Source organism: Tamandua tetradactyla, chromosome 6 (assembly GCF_023851605.1).
Source record: "Tamandua tetradactyla isolate mTamTet1 chromosome 6, mTamTet1.pri, whole genome shotgun sequence".
In the NCBI taxonomy this organism is placed as follows: Eukaryota; Metazoa; Chordata; class Mammalia; order Pilosa; family Myrmecophagidae; genus Tamandua; species Tamandua tetradactyla.
In genome coordinates, this window is record NC_135332.1 from 59,962,864 (window position 1) to 59,984,199 (window position 21,336).

General features: G+C 36.4%; 1 protein-coding gene and 1 pseudogene across 1 annotated transcript in view; both read left to right on the forward strand.

Annotated features, from left to right (window-relative positions):
* The window catches only part of NUP88 (nucleoporin 88), a 74,182-nt gene that overhangs the window by 13,874 nt on the left and 38,972 nt on the right, over positions 1-21,336 (forward strand). The gene's annotated exons all lie outside the window — the stretch shown is intronic.
* Positions 449-21,329, forward strand: LOC143685657 (homeobox protein MSX-2 pseudogene; annotated as a pseudogene).

The window sequence follows — 21,336 nt, forward strand, 5'->3', positions numbered from 1 at the left end:
TTCATAAAGTGTTATTTATTGCTTTTTTCCTTTTGTTGCTTCTGCATTTGATGTAAGTCCAAGAAACCATTGCTTAACACAAGGTCCTGAAGATGTTTCCCTATGTTTTCTTCTAGGAGTTTTATTGTTTTAGTTCTTATTTTAAGTCTTTGATCCATTTTGTGTTAATTTTTTTTGTATATTATGAGATAGAGATGTACTTTCATTCTTTTGCATGTGGATATAAAGTTTCCCCAACATTGTTTTTTGAAGAGACTGTTTTTTTCTCTTTTGATTGGACTTGGCCCCTTTTAAAAAATCAATTAGCCATAAATGTGAGAGTTTCTTTCTGAACTCTCAGTTCTATTCCATTAGTCTATACGTCTGTCCTTATGCTAGTACCACACTGTTCTGATTACTGTAGTTTTGTAATTGGAAACTGTGAGTCCTCTAACTTTTACTTTTCAAAATGGTTTTGAGAAGAGTACTTATGATCCTGGAGCTACATAGGGCAGGGAAGTCATGGCTGCTCTGTCCAAAGGCAATACATATTTTCCTCCAATGAGAAGGTCCTGGTGATGGTGGTCCCCGGAGGGGCACTGCCTCAAGGTCTCCAGCCTGCCTTTCTGCTTGGAGGTGCCCATGTTGGACAAGAAGCCTCCCAGACAGTCTTCCCCATGTGTGGCTGAAGGGGCCTCCACCAGGGACACTGTGCAACCACTGTTGCTACTGCCCTGACACAGTGCATGAGAAGCACACAGCCCCGGGCCGCATGTCAAACCCCTCAAGACTACCTTGGTCAAGTTGGAATTCTCAGAGGACAGAGGACGGAGTAGTGTTGATGCAGGAGCCCAGTAGATTCTTGAAACGGCCAAGACATCTGAGCCCTTACCACCTGCACCCTGCGGAAACACAAAACCAATCGGAAGCCATGTACACTCTTTACCAGGTCCCAGCTCCTGGCTTTGGAATGCAAGTTCTGCCAGAAATAGTACCTGTACATTGCAGTGTGCAGAGTTCTCCAGCTCTCTGAACCTCACAGAGACCCAGGTCAAAATCTGGTTCCCGAACCGAAGGTCCAGTGCAGAAAGACTGCAGGAGGTATAACTGAAAAAGCTGGAAATGGCTGCAAAACCTATGCTGCCCTCTGACTTCAGCCTCCTCTTCCCCATCAACTTATCTCTGCAGGTGGTATTCATATATGAAATATATATATGAGAAAAATATATATATGTATAAAGTATAATACATTTTATACAGCAAACATAAGTCAAATTATTTTTGAAAACAAAAATGGCTCTACATACGTGTGCATATATATATATACTTTTTCCGAATATTATTTTCTTAAAGGAGACTGCTTAAGTGTTTGTTTTCTTTTGTTTTTTTATTTTTTGGTAAGGGAGACATTTGCTAAAAATGAGTCTACAAATTTGATGATTTGATGGTTTGATTTGCTTACAAAAAAAAACAAATATTAGAATTAGACACAATGTGTACAGAAAGTAGATATATTTAGATTCCTCAAAGTAAAAGGGACACATCCTGTTTTTGCATTTTTTAAATGCAGTTTTATTGGGGACATAATGCTGACTGAAATATAAGCCAGACACGAAAGGACAGATATTTTATGATTTCACTAATATGCACTAACTAGAACATGTAAACTCGGAGTCTTAAAATGTAAAATATAGGGTACTTACAGATAGACAGAAGCTAGAGACAGGGGAGTGATTACTAAATATTTAGAAAATTGTTAACGAGGTTGAAGTTAAATGTTTGGGAATTGTGATTGCACAATTAAGTGATGGTAGCTTATTATTGAGGTTATAATAGTGCTGTATTGTTTTTGTTTTTTAATTTACTTTTTATTGTCAAACCAAAACAACATATAACATGAACATTCTTAATATGCAAACATTCCGTGCATGGTGTATAATCAGTGGCTCACACTGTCATCTCGTAGTAGTGTATTCATCACTATGATCATTACTCCAGAAAAAGAAATAAAAAGAAAAAAGAAAAAAACTCATACATATCATACTCCTTACCCTTTCCTCTCATTGACCACTAGTATTTGCATCTACTCAATATATGTGTTTTTTAATGTTTTTATTTTTTTTAAGCATAACAACATACAAACACGAACATTCTTACCATATGATCATTCTATTCTTGGTATATAGTCAAAACTCAAAATATCATCACATAGTTTTATATTCATCACCGTGATCATTTCTTAGAACATTTGTATCAATTCAGAAAAAGAAATGAAAAGAAAAAAAATTCATACATACCTTACCCCTTACCCCACCCTCTCATTGACTGCTAGTATTTCCATCCAATATATTTTTGTCTGTTTCCTGTTTTTTTCTATCCCCTTACTCCCTTTCACTGATCACTAGCCGTTCAATCTACTAAATTTATTTTAACATTTGTTCCCCCTTTTATTTATTTTTCATCCCTATGTTTTACTCATCTGTCCATACCATAGATAAAAGGAGCATCAGACACAAGGTTTCCGCAGTCACACAGTCACTTTGCGAAAGCTGTATCATTATACAATCATCTTCAAGAAACATGGCTACTGAAATACAGCTCTACATGTATAAATACTTCCCTCCAACTTCTCCAATATACCTTAACTAAAAAGGTGATATCTATATAATGCGTAAGAATAACCTCCAGGATAACCTCTTGACTCTGTTTGAAATCTCTCAGCCATTGACACTTTATTTTCTCATTTCTGTCTTCTGCCTTTTGGTCTAGAAGAATTTCTCAATTCCTTTATGCTAAGAACCAGCTCATTCTAAGATTTCCATGTAGAGAGGGAAGGGCAGTGAGTTTCCTTGTTGTGTTGGCTGAGAAAGAGGCCACATCTGGGCAACAGAGGAGGTTCTCTGGGGGTGATTCTTAGGCCTAATTTTTTTTTTTACATGGGCAGGCACTGGGAATCGAACCCGGGTCCTCTGGCATGGCAGGCAAGCATTCTTGCCTGCTGAGCCACCGTGGCCCGCCCAGGCCTAATTTTAAGTAGGCTTAGCCTATCCTTTGTAAGGATAAGTTTCATATGAACAAACCCCAAGATTGAGGGCTCGGCCTATTGCTTTGCTTTGGTTGTCCCCACTGCTTGTGAAAATGTCAGAAATTCTCCACATGGGGAAGTTGAATTTTCCCCCTGTCTTGCCATTCGCCCAAGGGGACTTTGCAAATACTTTTTATTCACTGTTCAAATTACTCTGGGATTTATTGGGGTATTACTTTGGACAAACCTACAAAATCTCATGCCCTACTCAAGTTTCCATGTAATTATGGTGTTCAACTAAACTGTCCATATAAGTTATATTAGGAAATGCTCTAATCAAAATGTAAATTTTGTACCAAATAAACATTTTTTGCTTTTTTGATTTCACACATAAGGTAAAGTTTTAAAATATGAATTACCATCTATTTTCAACACCCTGCAATATTGACATTCCTTTGTTCTTCCTCATGCAAAAACATTTTTTAATTTGTACATTTAGTCACTATCATTGTATACTCTAAGCATTCCTAAATTATTACCATTTCAGTCTTTATTATCTGTCCTTCCTTTTGGTTTCATTTGTGCCTCCACAGTGCTGTATTGTAGGTGAATAGGATTGGAAGTGGTTGTTTTAAGTCATATTTTTCATTGATTAACACTACAAATATAAATAAGTTCTTGCAGGAACTACCACAAATGTACAACACTTGTACAAAGAGTTAATAATAGATTGGTATGTGGGGAAACTTAACTGTTATAAGCTATGAACTGTATTTAGCAGTAATACCTTCGTATTCTTTCATCAACAGTCACAGCTGTACCACACCAATACTAGGAGTCAGTAATAAGGGTGATAAGGGATATGGTTGTTTGGGGTTTTGCTATTTTTCTCTTTGAAGCACTGAAAAGTTGTCCATAATTGAGTGTGAGGATGATTGCACAATTAAGTGATAATACTATGAAACATTGATGGTAAACTTTAAATGGAATATATGGTGTGTGGATACTTTGGATGGAATATGTGGTATGTGGATATATATCAATAAAATCTGTAGATTCAAAAAAGATATTTTTGCTTGTTTGGGGCCCCTTACATTTTCATATGAATTTGATTATTGGATTTTCCATTTCTGTAAAGGAATGCTGTTTGAATTTTGATTGCAGTTGCATTGAATCTTTAAGTCCCTATCAGTAGAATTGAAATCTTAACAATATTTAGTCTTCCAGTACATGAACACGGAATGTCCTTCCATTTATTTAGGTCTTCTTGAATTTCTTTCAGCAATGTTTTATAGTTTTCCTTGTACAAGTCTTTTACATCGTAGGTTAAATTTCTTCTAAGATACTTGATTCTTTTAGTTGTTATTTGTAAATGAAATATTTTTCTTTATTTCCTCTTCAGAATGTTTATAACTGGTATATAGAAACACTACTGAGTTTTGCTTGTTGATTTTGTACACCACCACTTTATGGAATTTGTTTGTTAGCTCTGATAGCTTTCTTGTGGGTTTTACAGAATTTTCTGTATATAGGATTATGCCATCTGCAATAAGGAAAGTTTTATTTTTTCCTTTCCAGTTTGGATTTTTTTATTTCTTTTTCTTACCGTAGTTGCTCTACTAGAATTTCCAGTACATTGTTGAACCTTGTTTGCTTCCTCATGTTAGTGGGAAAGCTTTGAGTCTTTTGCCATTGAGGAAGTGTCCACCTATTCCTAGTTTTCGAGTGTTTTTATCTAGAAGGGGTGCTAAATTTTGTTAAGTACCTTTTTTGCATCAATTGATCTGACCATATAGTTTTTTTTCCCTTCATTTTATTATTCATTGTATTACATTAATTGATATTGTAATCAACTTGTATTTCTGGGATAAATTCCAGTTGATCATGGTGTATAATTTTTGAATTTTTTCAATGTTTTATTGATATATATTATGTATTTATATACCATGTAATCATCCAGAGTGTACAAACAATGGTTCACAATATCATATAGCTGTGAATTTATCATCATAATCAACTTTGTTTTTTTGTGAAAAATAATGTATATACAGAAAAGCAATAAATTTCAAAGCATATCGCAACAATTAGTTGTAGAAAGATTTCAGAGTTTGGTATGGGTTATAATTTCACAATTTTAGGTTTTTAATTCTAGCTGCTCTAAAATACTGGAGACTAAAAGAAATTATCAGTATAATGATTCAGCAGTCATACTCATTTGTTAAACCCGATCTTCTCTGTATAACTCCAACATCACCTTTGATCTTTCTCCCACTCTTTAGAGGTATTTGGGCTATTGTCATTGGGCTGTCAGTAATATAGGATGGGGGATGAAACTAGTTGATGTTCTGGAGAAGCTAGCCCCTCGGCATTTCAGTACTTATCTTGGCCAGGACCCCATCTGGAGGTTGTTGATTTCTGGAAAGTTACCCTAGTACATGAAACCTTTATAAAGTCTTATATAATACCCTAGATGTTCTTTAGGATTAGCAGAAATGGTTTTGGTTGGTGTTTGACAAGCTATAATAAGTAGCAATGTCTAATTGAAGCGTGCATAAGAGTCACCTCCACAGTAGCCTCTAGACTCTCCTTGAACTCTCTCAGCCACTGATACCTTATTTGTTACACTTCTTTCCCCCCTTTTTGGTCAGGATGGCATTGTTGATCCCATAGTGCCAGGGCCAGGCTCATCACTGAGAGTCATCTCCCATGCTGCCAGGGAGACTTTCACCCCTGGATGTCATGTCCCACATAGAAGGAAGAACAATGATTTCATTTGCAGAGTTGGGCTTAGAGAGAGAGAGAGGCCACATCTGAGCAACAAAAAAGGTCCTCCAGAGATAACTCTTAGGCATGCCTATAGGTAGGCTAAGCATCTCTGCTATGTACGTAAGCTTCACAAGACCAAGCCTCAAGATCAAGGGCTTGGCCTATTGATTTGGGTGTCCTTGATGTTTGACACAGTATCAGGGTTTTCCCTGATAGTAAAACTTAATAGTTCCATATTTTTTCTCCCATCCTTCAGGGAATCTTGCCAATACTTTTTGATTATATGCTTAATATACTGTGGGATGTATCCAGGCATTACATTATGCTATACAGGATTAAAAGCCCTGATTTTTTTCTGGGCTCCATGTGTTTGGATTGTTTAAATAATCTATCCAGACAGGTTAAGTTAGATTATGTGCTACAAGAATATTTAGGTTCTGGACAAAACAGACCTTTCTTCCTTTGGTCTCAAAGAGTAGGTGAGGTTCTAAAATAGAGACAATGTCTTTCTTACCCTTGTATTCTGAATTACCTTAACCCTGACCTGATCGGCTTCATTCTTATCTTTAAATACCAGGTTATACATATATAAAACAGCCTCTCGAAACCCAGAAATAACAATTGCCACTCCTGACTAAATGTGACTGCATAAGAGCTTACAATCTAGGCCATTGTTTTCTTATAAGTATTTTCTAAATGAGACCATGCAATATTTGCTCTTTTGTTTGTGGCTTATTTTGCCTCACCCAATGTCCCACAAGTTCATTCACAGTGTTGCATGACTCACAACTTTGTTCCTTTTTGTAGTACTATAATATTTGATCATATGTATACACCATCATTTGCCAATCTGCTTCTCAGTCAGTGCATCCTTCAGCCACCTTCATTCATTGGGCATCATGTCCAAAGTCAGTAGTTCATCAGCATTCTCAATTTTAGATAATTTCTTTGTTCCCAAGGCAACAATAACCAATAAACACACCCTCACAAAATAGAAAATCTAAAACTCCCCTTAACTTTTGTCTCTCTCCCCATTATTTACCCCTGGTGTTGCTGTGGTACTGTTGATGTTTTCTTGTTAAACATAGCCCATAGCATGCAGTAGCAGTTTTCCCCCTATACCCCAAACTTAAACACTCTTTGTACAAGATTCATACCTTTGGAGTAGTTCATGCAAGAACTTACTTATATTTGTAGCATGTATCAGTGGGACCCATGGGTCATATACAACACTTTTCAATCATGTTCACCTTCACTAGTAATATTACTTAGAGACTGACTAGTGAACCACTTTCCCTTCTGTCTATTCCCTTACATTTAAGTTCAACCTCATTAGCTAACTGTTCACCCATCTCTAGCTTGTATGTATCTCTTGGTCCCCTATATTTTGTATTATAAGCCTCTGATTTTACCTTTACCAATGTCATAAAAGTGTAATCATCCAGTAATCTATCCTTTGTGTCTATATGCCTTGCCTTTCTATCCATTCGGCCAATTTCTATCTTTTGACTAGGGAGTTTAATTTATTTACGTTTTAAATAACTACTGATAATGCAGTACTGGCATCTGTCATTTTCCTGTTTGGGTATTTGTAAGTCTTATACCTTTTCTGTCTCTCAATTATTCCATTACTGTTTACTTTCATATTTACTTGATTTTTTCTATAGTGAACCTTTTTCATTCCCTTCTGATTTCCCTCTGTGTATATTTTTCAGTTATTTTCTTTGAAGTTACCATGGAGTTTAATTTTAACATCATAAATCTGTAACAATCTTGTTTTATTTGACACCAACTTAACTTCAAAAGCATATACATACTATATCCTATACCCCTCTACCTACCCCTACCACACTTCTTAGTTTTTCTTCTCACAGATTATATCTTCATACATTGTGGATCCAAAACCATAGATTTATCATTATTATTTTTTATGCATTTGCTTTTAAGATCCTGTAAAAAGTGCAGTTACATACCAAAAATACAGTACAGTAGTCCTGACATTTTTATTTACCCATATGTTCCCTTTACTGGAGGTTTTTATTTCTTTATGCCACTTTAAATCTACTACCTAGTATCCTTTCCTTTAATCTGAAGTGCTCCCTTTACCATTACTTGTAGGGCAGGTCTAGTAATGATGAACTTCCTCAGCTTTTGTTTATCTGGAAATGTTTTGAGTTCTCCCTCTTTTTTTTTTTAAAGAGTTTCTCTTAGATCAGATTCTTTGTAGTAATTTTTTTGTTTGTTTGCTGTATGGTGGGAGTCACGTTTCGTTCTTTTTCTATGTGAGTATCCCCTTACTGCAGCACCATTTGTTGAATTTTTCTTTCTTGGTTTGGTTTTTTGTTTGTTTTTGCTTGCTTTTTTGTTTGGCAAGTGCGTGGGCAGGGAATCAAACCCTCATCTCCCACATGGCAGGCAGGAATTCTATCACTGAACTACCCTGTACCCCCTAGTAAATTTTTTTTTAAGCTCTTTAAATATTTTGTTCCACTGCCTCTTGGCCTGTATGGTTTCTGATGAGAAATTGACAGTCCGATTGGGGCTCCCTTTTATATGACCTGTTGCTTCTCTCCTGCAGCTTTTGTGTTTCTGTTTTGTCTTTGGCATTCAGCAGTTTGCTTATAATGTGTCTAAGCTTTGGATCTTTTTTGTTTTTTTCTGTTTGGGGCTGTTATAGTTTGTTAATGCTGCCAGAAATGGAATCTACCAGAAATGGATTGGCTTTTATAAAGAAAATTTATTAAGTTACAAGCTTACGGTGCTAAGGTCATAAAGATGTACAAAGTAAGGCACCAAGGAAAAGATACCTTGACTCAGGAAAGGCTGATCAGGGAAGGCAAATGGCTGGCATCTGCTTTTCCTTTGGCTTCTGGTCTCAAACAGCTTCACGGGGTGGGAGTAGGGCAGTGTTTCTTTCTACCATCTCCAAAGGACTCTGTGTCGACTCTGAAGCTTTTTCCAAAATGGTTCTTTTTTAAAGGTTTCTGGTAAGTGATCCACCTTGGATGGGTGAACACACATCTCCATGGAAACCACCTAATGAAAAGTTCCCACTCACAACTGGGTGGGTCACATCTCCATGGAAACAACTTAAAAAGATCAAAGATCCCACCCAATAATACTGAATCAGGATTCAAGAACATGGCTTTTCTGGGGTATACAACAGTTTCAAACTGGCACAAGGGCTCATTGCACTTCTTGAATATGTATATTATTATCTTTCTTTAAATTTGTAAACTTTTCTGTCTCAAAATTTTTTTGAGTATTCCTTCTGCCTCTTTCTCTCTTTCCTTTCCTTCTGGGATTCCTATACATGTATACTAGGATTCTTGATACTTTTGGTCTCAAAGAGTAGGTGAGGTTCTAAAATATAGACAGTGTCTTCCTTACCCTTGTATTCTGAATTACCTTAACCCTGACCTGATCGGCTTCATTCTTATCTTTAAATACCAGGTTATACATATATAAAACAGCCCAGGTTTTATATACAGGTTTCTGAGTTTCTGTCCACTTTTCTTCATTCTTTCTTCTTTCTGCCCTTCAACCCGAATCATATTAATTGTTTTGTCCTTAAGTGCACTGATTCTTCCCTCCACCAGCTCCAGTTTGTTATGGAATCACTCCAGGGAATTTTTAGTTTTCATTGTTGTGGTCTTCAGCTCTGTTTGGTTTTTTTTTTATAATTTTTTTTCTCTTTATTGATATTAGCGTTTTAGTCATATGTCGTTTTCCTAATATTCTGTGGTTCTTTCTCTGTATTTTCCTTTTTCTGTGTTTCCTTCCTCTGTGTTTGCTCTGAGCAAATTGGAAATCATTTTATTTTTTTCTTGGTGTTTTCAAAGTCTAGACTTTTTCATCGATTGTTTCTGATGCTTTATCTTTTTCCTTTGGATGGGCCATAATTTCCCGTTTCTGTGTTTGTCTTGTAATCTTTTGTTGCACACTGTATGTTTTTGTATTTTATTGTGTTAGCTCTGGAATTTAGGCCCCAACTCTCTGTTTCTTAAGTTTATATCCAGCTAGTAATATCATTTTCTTGAGTGTCAGGAGCTAACAAAAACAAACCAAAGAAGATACCATTCACAGTCTTTGCCAGTTGTCTCTGTGTTGGTGAACATAAGGACCCTCTCCGTTCATTTCTGAGTATATATCTTGTCCTGGGCATGTGCCTCTGGCATTAGGAAAAAGGGGCTCCCTATGACCTTTTTCTCCCTATAATTATATCCTTTTTCTTCTTCCAGGGTCTTCTATTGCATGTCTTAAAGCTGGTAATCCTTTGCACCAGGTTCTTTTGTTTGTTTTTGTTTTCTAAATGTTTCTTACACTTATTTAGCTGCAAGCTGCTTTTGTGTGTAGAGTAAGTTCTGGGGTGGCAAGGTAGGCAATATCTTGGTTCAGTCCTTCAGGCTGCTACCAGATACATACTTATATCCCATTATGATGTACATGGAGTTTACTTTCTACCCTACAGAACCAGGTCGGGGACCCACACTGACAGAGCATGCTGGCACCACACCAAGCTGGGTAGGAGTAGAAGAACAGCTAGTAAGGACTTCACAAGCTTTCCCCACCATTTTTAAGTATATATATCATTTTATTTTGGAAGAGTTGTAGGTTTACAGAAAAATCAGGCAGGAAGTACAGAGTTCCTGTATGCCTCACTCCCACACACAGTTTTCCCTATTTTAACATTTTGCATTAATGTGATAACTTTTGTTACAGTTGGTGAAACAGTATTATTATAATTATACTGTTAACTGTAGCTCACAGTTTACATTAGGGTTTTTTCTTTTTTTCTACACTCCTGTGGGTTTATTTTTCTGAGAACTTATATACCACCTAAAATCTCCTATTATCTGCTTTCAAATTTGCAGTTAGGGGTGTTAGTTAACATTCAGAGTTGTGCCTCCATCATCATTGTCATCCATTGCCAAAATTTTTCTGTCACCCTAGAAACTTAATACCAATTAAACATTTCCTCCCCGTTTCTCATAACCTACCCTTGGTAACCTATATTCTAGTTTCTGACTTTGTGTATATTTGTATATTCTGCTTATTTCAGACAAGTGAGATCATACAATATTTGTACTTTTGTGTCTGGCTTATTTTACTCAACATGAAGTCTTCAGAATTCATACATGTTGAAGCATGCATCATTCCTTTATATGGCCAAATAATCCTTTGTAGTTATATAACAATATTTTTTGTTTCCTAGCTCCTAAGACAGGTACCATATGGTGGGTTGGCTTAAACAATGGGAATTTATTGGCTCAATGATTTTGAAACTAGGAGAAATCCAAAATCAAGGCATCAGCAAGGTGATGCTTTTGTCAAAGACTGTGGCTTTCTGGGGCTGGCTGCTGGCAATTCTTGGTCCTTGGCTTTTCAGTCACATGGCAGTGTCTTCTCCTTTCCCTTTGAGTTTCCTTTACTTCCTGCTTCAGATTGCTACCCATGGTTTTTCTGTTTCTCTGTCTAAATTTTGTTCTGCTTATAAAGGACTCCAGTAATACAGATTAAAGCTCAACCTGATTATGCTAGACCACTTTTTAAATGAAGTAACATCTTCAGGAAATCCTATTTGCATTGGGTCCACATCCCTAGGACCAGGGGTTCGGATTGTAATGTTTTTTGTGGGGGACATAATTCAGTCCCTAACAACAACATTTTATCTTTTCATGTGTTGATGAAAACATGAAAAGTCACTGGGGTGACTTTTAGTTTTTGGCTTTTGTGAAGAATACTCCAAATAATGTGCAAATATCTGTTGCATTCTCTACTTTCAGTTCTTCAGGGTATATATCAAGAATACCTAGAAGTCGGATTATTGGGTCACATTCTCATTCTATGCTTAACGTTCTGAAGAACCATCAAACTGCAGTGGCTGCACCATTTTATATATTCCCACCAACAGTGTACAAGGGTTCCTGTTTCTTCCCATCCTTACCAGCAGTTATTTTTCATTGTTTTAATAGTAGCTATATCAGTGTCTGTGAAATAGTATCTCATTGTGGGTTTTTTTAAATGCAATTTTATTGTAATATATTCACACACCATACAAACCATCCGAAGTATGCATTCACTGGTTCACAGTATCATCACATATTTGTGCATACATTCCCACAGTCAAATTTAGAATATTTTCATTACTCCAGAAGAAAAAGAAAAAAGAAACCCAAGTCCTCCCATACCCCCGAGCCCCGCTGTTATTGACCCATAGTATTGGTATGGTACATTTGTTACTGTTGATGAAAGAATATTAAAATATTACTGTTTGGGTTGGTAGAATTCCTCCTACCATGCAGGATACCTGGGTTTGATTCCCGGTCCAGGCACTTCCTAAAAAACAAGAAAGCAAGCAAAACAAACAAAACAAAAATTCAACAAATGGTGCTGCAATAACAGGATACTCACATGGAAAAATAAAGAAATGTGACCCCACCATGGAGCATACAAAAAAAAAATTACTGTTAACTTTAGTCCATAGTTTGCAATAGGTACATTTTTTCCCATTTACCCTTTTATTATTAACTCTTTGTGATAGTGCTGTACATTTGCTGTTGTTCATGAAAGAACATTTTAATATTTGTACAGTTAATCATGGACATTGTCCACCACAAGATTCACTGTTATAGAGTCTCTTGTTTTATCTTCTAGATTTCCTTCTAGTGAAATACATGACTCTAAACTTCCCTGTTCAACTACAATCACATGATAATTCATTGCTATTAATTATTTTATCATAATGTACTACCAGTGACTCTGTTAATTTCCAAACATTTACAGTCAACTTAATTAAAAATTCTGCATATAATAAACAGCCACTTTCTATTTTTTTTAGCCTCATTCTATATCCCGGTGCCCTTTTTTATATACTTCATGTTTGTGAATTTACCTACTGTAATTACTTAGTGTCAGTGAGATCATATGGTTGTCCTTTTGTGTCTGACTTATTTCATTTAACATAATGTTCTCAGGATTCATCCATGTTGTTGCAAGCTTCAGGACTTCATTCCTTCTTACTGCTGAATAATATTCCATCGTATGTATATACCACTTTTTATTTTTCCATTCATTGGTTCATGGACTTTGGGTTGTTCCTGTCTTTTGGCAATAGTGAATAATGCTGCTGTGAACATCTGTGTGCCTATGATTGTTTGCATTCCTGTTTTCAGATTTTCTGGATATATACTGAGTAGGGGGATTGCTGAGTCATAAGGCAATTCTATGCTTAGCTTCCTAAGGAATTACCAAGCCATCTTCCACAGTGGCTGTACCATTTTACATTCCTATCAGCAGTGATAATGTTCCAATTTCTCCTCATCCTCTCCAACACTTGTAGTTCCCTGTTTGTTTAATAGATCCCTGTGGTTTTGATTTGTATTTCCCTCTTAAAAGACGTTGAGTACCGTGTCATGTCTGTATTGGTTTTGTTGCCATTTTCTATTTTGCGTTTTCTTGGTTGGCCATTTTCCCAGTTATTACAACCTTCTAATTGTTTTTTGGATCTCTGAGGAATGTGTTCTGCCAGTTTTTCCTAGTTGCTCAAAGATTTTTCTGGGGAAATGGAACTCTGGAGTGTCTCATATTGTCATCTTGGTAGAACAGAAATGACTATCTTGATCTCTTTTTTAGGGGATCCTCAGTTTCCAATTTGTAAAATAAGCAATATTGATATAATTTCTAAAACTCCTTCCAAACTTGGCACTCTGTGATTAAATGTCCTAATTATGCAGGGGTTTTTGTTATATTATCAGCTCATTTTCTTGATCTACTTTTTGTTTGTTTGTTTTTAATTTTTTTATTAATTTTTTAATAATATAACAACAAACAAAAACATTCTTAACATATGATCATTCCATTCTACGTATATAATCAGTAATTCACACAATCATCACATAGTTGCATATTCATCATGATAGTTCCTTAGAACATTTGCATCAATTCAGAAAAAGAAATAAAAAGACAACAGAAAAAAATTCATACATTCATACCCCTTGCCCCTCCCTTTCATTGATCAATAGTATTTCAATCTACTAAATTTATTTTAACATTTGTTTCCCCTATTATTTATTTTTGTTCTATATGTTTTACTAGTCTGTTGATAAGGTAGATAAAAGGAGCATCAGACACAAGATTTTCACAATCACACAGTCACATTGTGAAGGCTATATCATTATACAGTCATCTTCAAGAAACATGGCTACTAGAACACAGCTGTACATTTTCAGGCAGTCCCTCCAGCCTCTCCATTACATCTTGACTAACAAGGTGCTATCTGTTTCATGCGTAAGAATACCCTCCAGGATAACCTCTCGACTCTGTTTGGAATCTCTCAGCCATTGACACTTTATTTTGACTCATTTCTCTCTTCCACCTTTCGGTGGAGAAGTTTTCTCAATCCATTGGTGATGAGTCCCAGCTCATTCTAGGATTTCTGTCCCGCGTTGCCAGGAAGGTCCACACCCCTGGGAGTCATGTCCCACGTAGAGAGGGGGAGGGCGGTGAGTTTGCCTGTTGTGTTGGCTGAGAGAGAAAGAGGCCATATCTGAGCAACAGAAGAAGTCCCAGAAGTCTCTTGGGACTCTTGGGCCTAATTTTAAGTAGGCTTGACCTATCCTTTGTGGGGTTAAGTTTCATATGAGCAAACCCCAAGATTGGAAGCTCAGCCTATTGCTTTGGTTGTCCCTACTGCTTGTGAGAATATCAGGAATTCTCCACTTGGGGAAGTTGAATTTTCCCCCATCTCACTGTTCCCCCAAAGGGACTTTGCAAATACTTTTTTACTCACTGTTCAAATCACTCTGGGATTTATCAAATGATATTCCTTTGTACCAAATAAACATCACAAGTAAACATCACTCTGGACAAATATATAATATCTTATGCCCTACTCAAGGTTCCATGTACTTATGGTGTTTAATTAAGCTGTCCACATAAGTTATATTAGGAAGTGCACTACTCAAAATATAAATTTTGTACCAAATAAGCATTTTTTGCTTTAGTCTCACTCATTAAACTTTTAAAATATTAATTACCATCTATTTTCAACACCCTGCAGTAATGACATTCCTTTGTTCTTAGTCACACAAAAATATTTTAAATTTCTACATTTAGTCACTATCATTATACACTCTAGGCATTCCTAGATTATACCATCTCAGTCTTTATCGTCTATCTTTCTTTCTGATTTCGTTTGTGTCCCCAGCCCTCTTCCCTCTATCATTCTCACATTCAGCTTCATTCGGTGTTCTAACATAATTGTATTACAGTTAGGTAGTATTGTACTATCCATTTCTTAGTTTTTGCTGTCAGTCATGTTGCACAAAATGTATCCCTTCAGCTCCAATTATCCTGTATCTTACCCTATTTCTATTTTGTGATAGTCTGTTACCAATGAAGTTCTCCAAGTTTATTCACTAATGTCAGTTCATATCAGTGAGATCATACAGTATTTGTCCTTTTGTTTCTGGCTAATCTCATTCAGCATAATGTCCTTAAGGTCCATCCATGTTGTTACATACTTCATAAATTTATTCTGTCTTACAGCTGCATGATATTCTATCGTATGTATATACCACAGTTTGTTTCGCCACTCGCCTGACATTTTGGCTGTTTCCATCTCTTGGCAGTTGTAAATAATGCTGCTATAAACATTGATGTGCAAATGTCCGTTTGTGTCCTTGCCATTATATCCTCTGAGTAGATACCTAGCAATGGTATTGCCAGGTCATATGGCAATTCTATACTTAGCTTCCTGAGGAACCACCAAAACTGCCTTTCACAGTGGTTGTAACGTTTGACATTCCCACCAACAGTAGATAAGTGTGCCTCTTTCTCCACATCCTCTCCAGCACTTGTCATTTTCTGTTTTATTGATAATGGCCATTCTGGTGGGTGTGAGATGATACCTCATTGTAGTTTTGATTTGCATTTCCCTAATAGCCAGGGAAGTTGAGCATCTTTTCATGTGCCTTTTGACCATTTGTATTTCCTCTTCTGGTAAGTCTGTTCAAGTCTTTTCCCAATTTTGCAATTGTGTTGTCTGTCTTTTTGTTGTTGAGTTGAACAATCTCTTTATATATTCTGGATACTAGACCTTTATCTAATATCATTTCCAAATATTGTCTCCCATTGTGTAGTCTGTCTTTTTACTTTCTTGACAAAGTTTTTTGATACACAAAAGTGTTTAATTTTGAGGAGTTCCCATTTCTTTCTTTCTTTCTTCAGTTCTCGTTCTTTGGGTGTAAGGTCTAGGAAACCGCCTCCTGTTATAAGATTTATAAGGTATTTCCCTATATTTTCTTCTAACAGTTTTATGGTCTTAGATCTAATGTTTAGGTCCTTTATCCATTTTGAGTTAATTTTTGTAGGGTGTGATACATGGATCCCCTTTCATTCTTTTGCATGTGAATGTCCAGTTCTCTAGACACCATTTATTGAAGAGACTGCTCTGTCACAGGTAGTTTGACTGCCTTATCAAAGATCAAATGTCCATAGATGAGAGGGTCTATATCTGAACAGTCTATCGATTCCATTGGTCAGTATTGCTATCTTTATGCCAGAACCATGCTGTTTTCACCACTGTAGCTTCCTAATATGCTTTAAAGTCAAGTAGCATGAAAACTTCAACTTCATTTTTCTTTCTCAGGATACTTTTAGCTATTCGGGGCACCCTGCCCTTCCAGATAAATTTGGTTATTGGTTTTTCTATTTCTGAAAATAAAGTTTTTGAGATTTTAATTGGTATTGGATTGAATCTGTAAAGCAGTTTAGGTAGAATTGATATCTTAACTATATTTAGTCTTCCAGTCCATGAATACAGTATGCCCTTCCATTTATTTAGGTCTTCTGTGATTTCTTTTAACAATTTCTAGTAGTTTTCTTTGTATAGGTCTTTTGTCTCTTTAGTTAAATTTATCCCTAAATATTTTATTCTTTTGGCTGCCCTTGTAAATGGAATTTTTTTCTTGATTTCCTCCTCAGATTGTTCATTACTGGTATATAGAAACACTGCAGATTTTTGAGTGTTGATCTTGTAACCTGACACTTTGCTGTATCATTTAACTCTGGTAATTTTGCTGTGGATATTTGGGGGTTTTCGACATATAGTATCATATCATCTGCAAATAGTGAGAGTTTCACTTCTTCCTTTCCAATTTTGATGCCTTGTAATTCTATTTCTTGCTTAATTGCTCTGGCTAGAACTTCCAACACTGTGTTGAATAACAGTGGTGATGGTGGACATCCTTGTCTTGTTCTTAATCTTAGGGGGAAAATTTTCAGCTTTTCCCCGTTGAGGATGATGTTAACTGTGGGTTTTTCGTATATTCTCTTTATTATTTTAAGGAAGTTCCTTTGTATTCCTATCCTTTGAAGTGTTTTTAGCAGGAAAGGATGTTGAATTTTGTCAAATGCCTTTTCTGCATTAATCGGGATGATCATGTGGTTTTTCTGCTTTAATTTGTTGATATGGTGTATTACATTAATTGATTTTCTTATGTTGAACCATCCTTGCATACCTGGGGTGAATCCTATTTGGTCATGGTGTATATTTCGTTTTTTAATGTGCTGCTGGATTCAATTTGCTAGAATTTTGTTGAGGATTTTTGCATTTATATTCATTAGAGAGCTTGGTCTGTAATTTTCTTTTTTTTTTTTTTGTAGTATCTTTGTCTGGCTGTGATATGAGAGTGATGTTGGCCTCGTAGAATGGGTTAGGTAGCTTTCACTCCTCTTAAATTTTTTTGAAGAGTTTGAGCAGAATTGCTACCAGTTCTTTCTGGAATGTTTGGTAGAATTCACAATTAAAGCCATCTGGTCCTGAACTTTTCTTTTGGGGGAGCTTCTTAATGACTGATTGGTTTGTTGAGGTCGTCTGTTTCTTCTCAAGTCAATGTTGGTTGTTCATGTCTTTCTAGAAAGTTGTCCATTTCATCTACATTGTTGAGTTTATTAGCGTAAAGTTGTTCATAGTTTCCTCTCATTACTTCCTTTATTTCTGTGGGGTCAGTAGTTATGTCTCCTGTTCAATTTCTGATTTTATTTATTTGCATCCTCTCTCTTCTTTTTGTCAACCTCACTAAGGGTCCATCAGTCTTATTGATTTATGATCTGAGAAGGTGTTTTGTATGATTCAATCTTTTTAAATTTATTAAGACTTGCTTTATGACCCAGCATATGATCTGTCCTTGAGAATGATCCATGAGCATTTGAGAAAAAGGTGTATCCTGGTTTGTGGGTGTAATGTTCTATAAATCTCTGTTAAGTCTAGCTCATTTATTGTTATTCAAATTCTCTGCTTCTTTATTGATCCTCTGTCTAGCTGTTCTGTCCATTGATGAGAGTGGGGAATTGAAGTCTCCAACTATTATGATAGATGTGACTATTTTTCTTTTCAGTATTTTCATTGTTTGCCTCATGTATTTTGGAGCATTCTGGCTCGGTGCATAAATATTTATGATTGTTATATCTTCTTGTTGAATTGTTCCTATTATTAATATATAGTGTCCTTCTTTGTCTCTTTTCACTGTTTTACATTTGAACTCTAATTTGTTGGATATTAGTGTAGCTACTCCTGCTCTTTTCTGATTTTTATTTGCATGAAATATCTTTTCTCAACTTTTCACTTTCTTGTTTATCCTTGGGTCTAGGATGCATTTCCTGTAAACAGCACATAGATGGGTCCTGTTTTTTAATCCATTCTGCCAATCTGTGTCTTTTGATTGGGGAGTTTAGTCTGTGGTTCTGCAACTCTCCTTGTCAAAAGGAAGTGACTCTGAAATGTCTCCTCTTTCATAGGATTCCAGTAACTAATCAAGACTCACATACAATGGGTGAAGACATGTCTCCTTCTAATCAAATTTAATACCCACAGTTGATTGAGCCACATCTCCATGGAGATAACCTAATCAAATTTCCAACCTATGGTGCTGAATAGGAATTAGAAGAAACCGTTACTTCCACAAGATAGATTAATATTAAAACTTGGCTTTTCTAGGGTACATAAATTCTTTCAAACCAGCACAGATTCTGAGAACATACCTAATTTATTGTCAGTGATGCAGAGCTACCTCTGATTTTCATTTAATCTAGGTCCATGTGTTGCTATTGCCTTCTGTTGATGTGGGCAGTCTCATGGTGTTTGTGTGTTGGGGGCAGGGCAATGTTTAACCTCCAGCTCCCTTCATCATTGAGGAGCTTCACCTCTCTTTGGCTCCTGTCAACCATCTGTGTTCTGAACCCTCTTATAAGATGGAGTACCCCCTAACTTGAAATCTCCTGCCTTTTCACGTGATCTTTGTGGTCTTTCCTGTGAAGCCATGGTAGTTGCCAAGGTCCTCTTCTGTGCCCTTCAAGGGCCATAGAGAACTGAGCATACTACACAGTAGTCCTTTTTTGTGCTATTTCAGCAAGCCTGCCTCCTTCAGATGTTTCCAGATTCAGAAGTACATACCATATAATATTCACATGCCTCTAAATCTAGGATATAAAGTGTAGGTTTGCCCAAGAATTCCTACACCTGGATAGCCTACACCTTTGCCAACATGTCTAGAATTTGCCTAGAAGTTGAGACACTAGTCTTCCCTTCTTTCAGGAACCCCCAAAACTGGCCACATGCTTCTCTGGGAGCTTCCCTGCTCATCCACTTTGCTTTGGAGTTGGGGGTAAAGAAGGAGGGGAGAAATTTCCGCCCATTACAAACACTGTTCTGTTCTAAGAGCTCTTGACACCACTCCCTTCTTAGTTTCCCTGTTATATATATGCTGGAAAAAGAGATAATGTAGATCTAGTTCTACTTTGGCATAAACCTTAAGGGAAGTATCTGGCCTTATTTACTGAAAGCTTTTTAAAAATTATTTGATACTTAAGCATCTCTTTTTTTTCAGCTTTGGACCCTGTTGACAATTTGAAGGTATGTTAGTTTGCAAGCTGCCAGAATGCAATATACCAGAACTAGAGCAGGTTTTAAAAGGAGGAATTTAATAAGTTACAAGTTTATAGTTCTAAGGAAATGAAAATGTCCAAATTAAGGCACCAACAAGAAAGACTGATGGGTCAGGAATACATCTGTCACCTGTGGCTAGTGTCTGCTGGTCCCTTACTCCTGGATTTGGTTGCCTTCAACCTCTGTTCCTGTGGGGGGTCCTCACTTTACTTATTCAGGGATGGCTTTCATCTCTTGGCTTCCCTTGGCTCTCTCCAGATTCTGGCTTGTTCAGCATCTCATGGCAATGTGTGTTGGGCCCCAAGCATCTTCAGAGATCCATGTCTCTTTTCTCCCCTTGTCCACATCTGTGTCATCTCTACTGTGAAGTTGCTGTCGGCTCTGAGGCTTCTGTCATTTCTGACTCTCTCTAAAATGTTTCTCCTTTTAAAGAATTCCAGTAATCTAATCCAGACCCACCTGGAATATGTTGGAGTCACAGCTCCATCTAATCAAAGGCCGCACCCACAATTGGGTGTGCCATTATCTCCTTGGAGATAATTTAATCAAAGTTTCTGCCCTACAATGTTGAATTAGAATTAAAAGAAAAGGATGCTCCCACAAAATTGGATCAGGATTAAGACATGGCTTTTCTGGGATACATAATACTTTCAGACTGGCACAGAGGGCAATAAGAAATTCCAACTCACGACCCTTTTTCACTTTTTCTTTCCCTATTCCCCAACACAGCATTACCGTCTAGGTCTTATTTTTGTAGAGTAGGGCTCATGAGATATACTTTGGTGTATTCAAAAGTCTGTAATGCTGGTAGGTATCTACCACAATGAATGTATGTTCTATCTGATCAAATTATCATAAAAAATTCATTAAATATTTTTATGGCATTTTATTGATAATGGAACAAACCAGGTTTGACCCCTAGAGGGATCAGATAGAAATAAGTGATTAATTTGGTAATTGCTTTATGAAAGACATTGAATTTCTAATATTAATATTACTGGCCTTTGAAAATTATTTGTCCTAACAATAACCATGTATACTGTGGAAATTTTGTTATTTTAAATTCAAATGATTTGGATAAGAAAATTGTTTTCAGTTGTACACTTTCCATTTGAGATAGTAGGGATGTCATGATATTGGGTCTTTATATAATAAAAATTTGTATTGACTGCAGGCTAAATGTCACTGACAGCCAGTTGGTATATAAAGGAGAGTAAGACATGTTTCTTCTCTGATGGGATTTGATGTCTTGTAGGCAGAGATAGATAGGCATAGTAAAGGGAGGATGGCAAGCATAGGGGCACTAGTAAGATAACTAGATAAGGTGAGTATGGCCTTGAATATGGTAAGAGGATGGAAGAGGTGGAGTGTAACGGTATGGATCAGACTGATAACGAATTTTGATAATGATAGAGAATAATTTCATGTTCCAAGGAACCTTCCTTTATATCATTAAAGAACAAATAAAGTAGTCTCTTTTACAGTGACAGATCCTTGGCAAAGAAATGATTGTGATAATTGGTAGGAAAAAACTCAAGTAGGAACTGACTAGATAAAAGAGGGCCATTTTGGGAAATGAAAAAGGATCTTAAGTGCTGGTTTTCTTCTCTCTTGATTG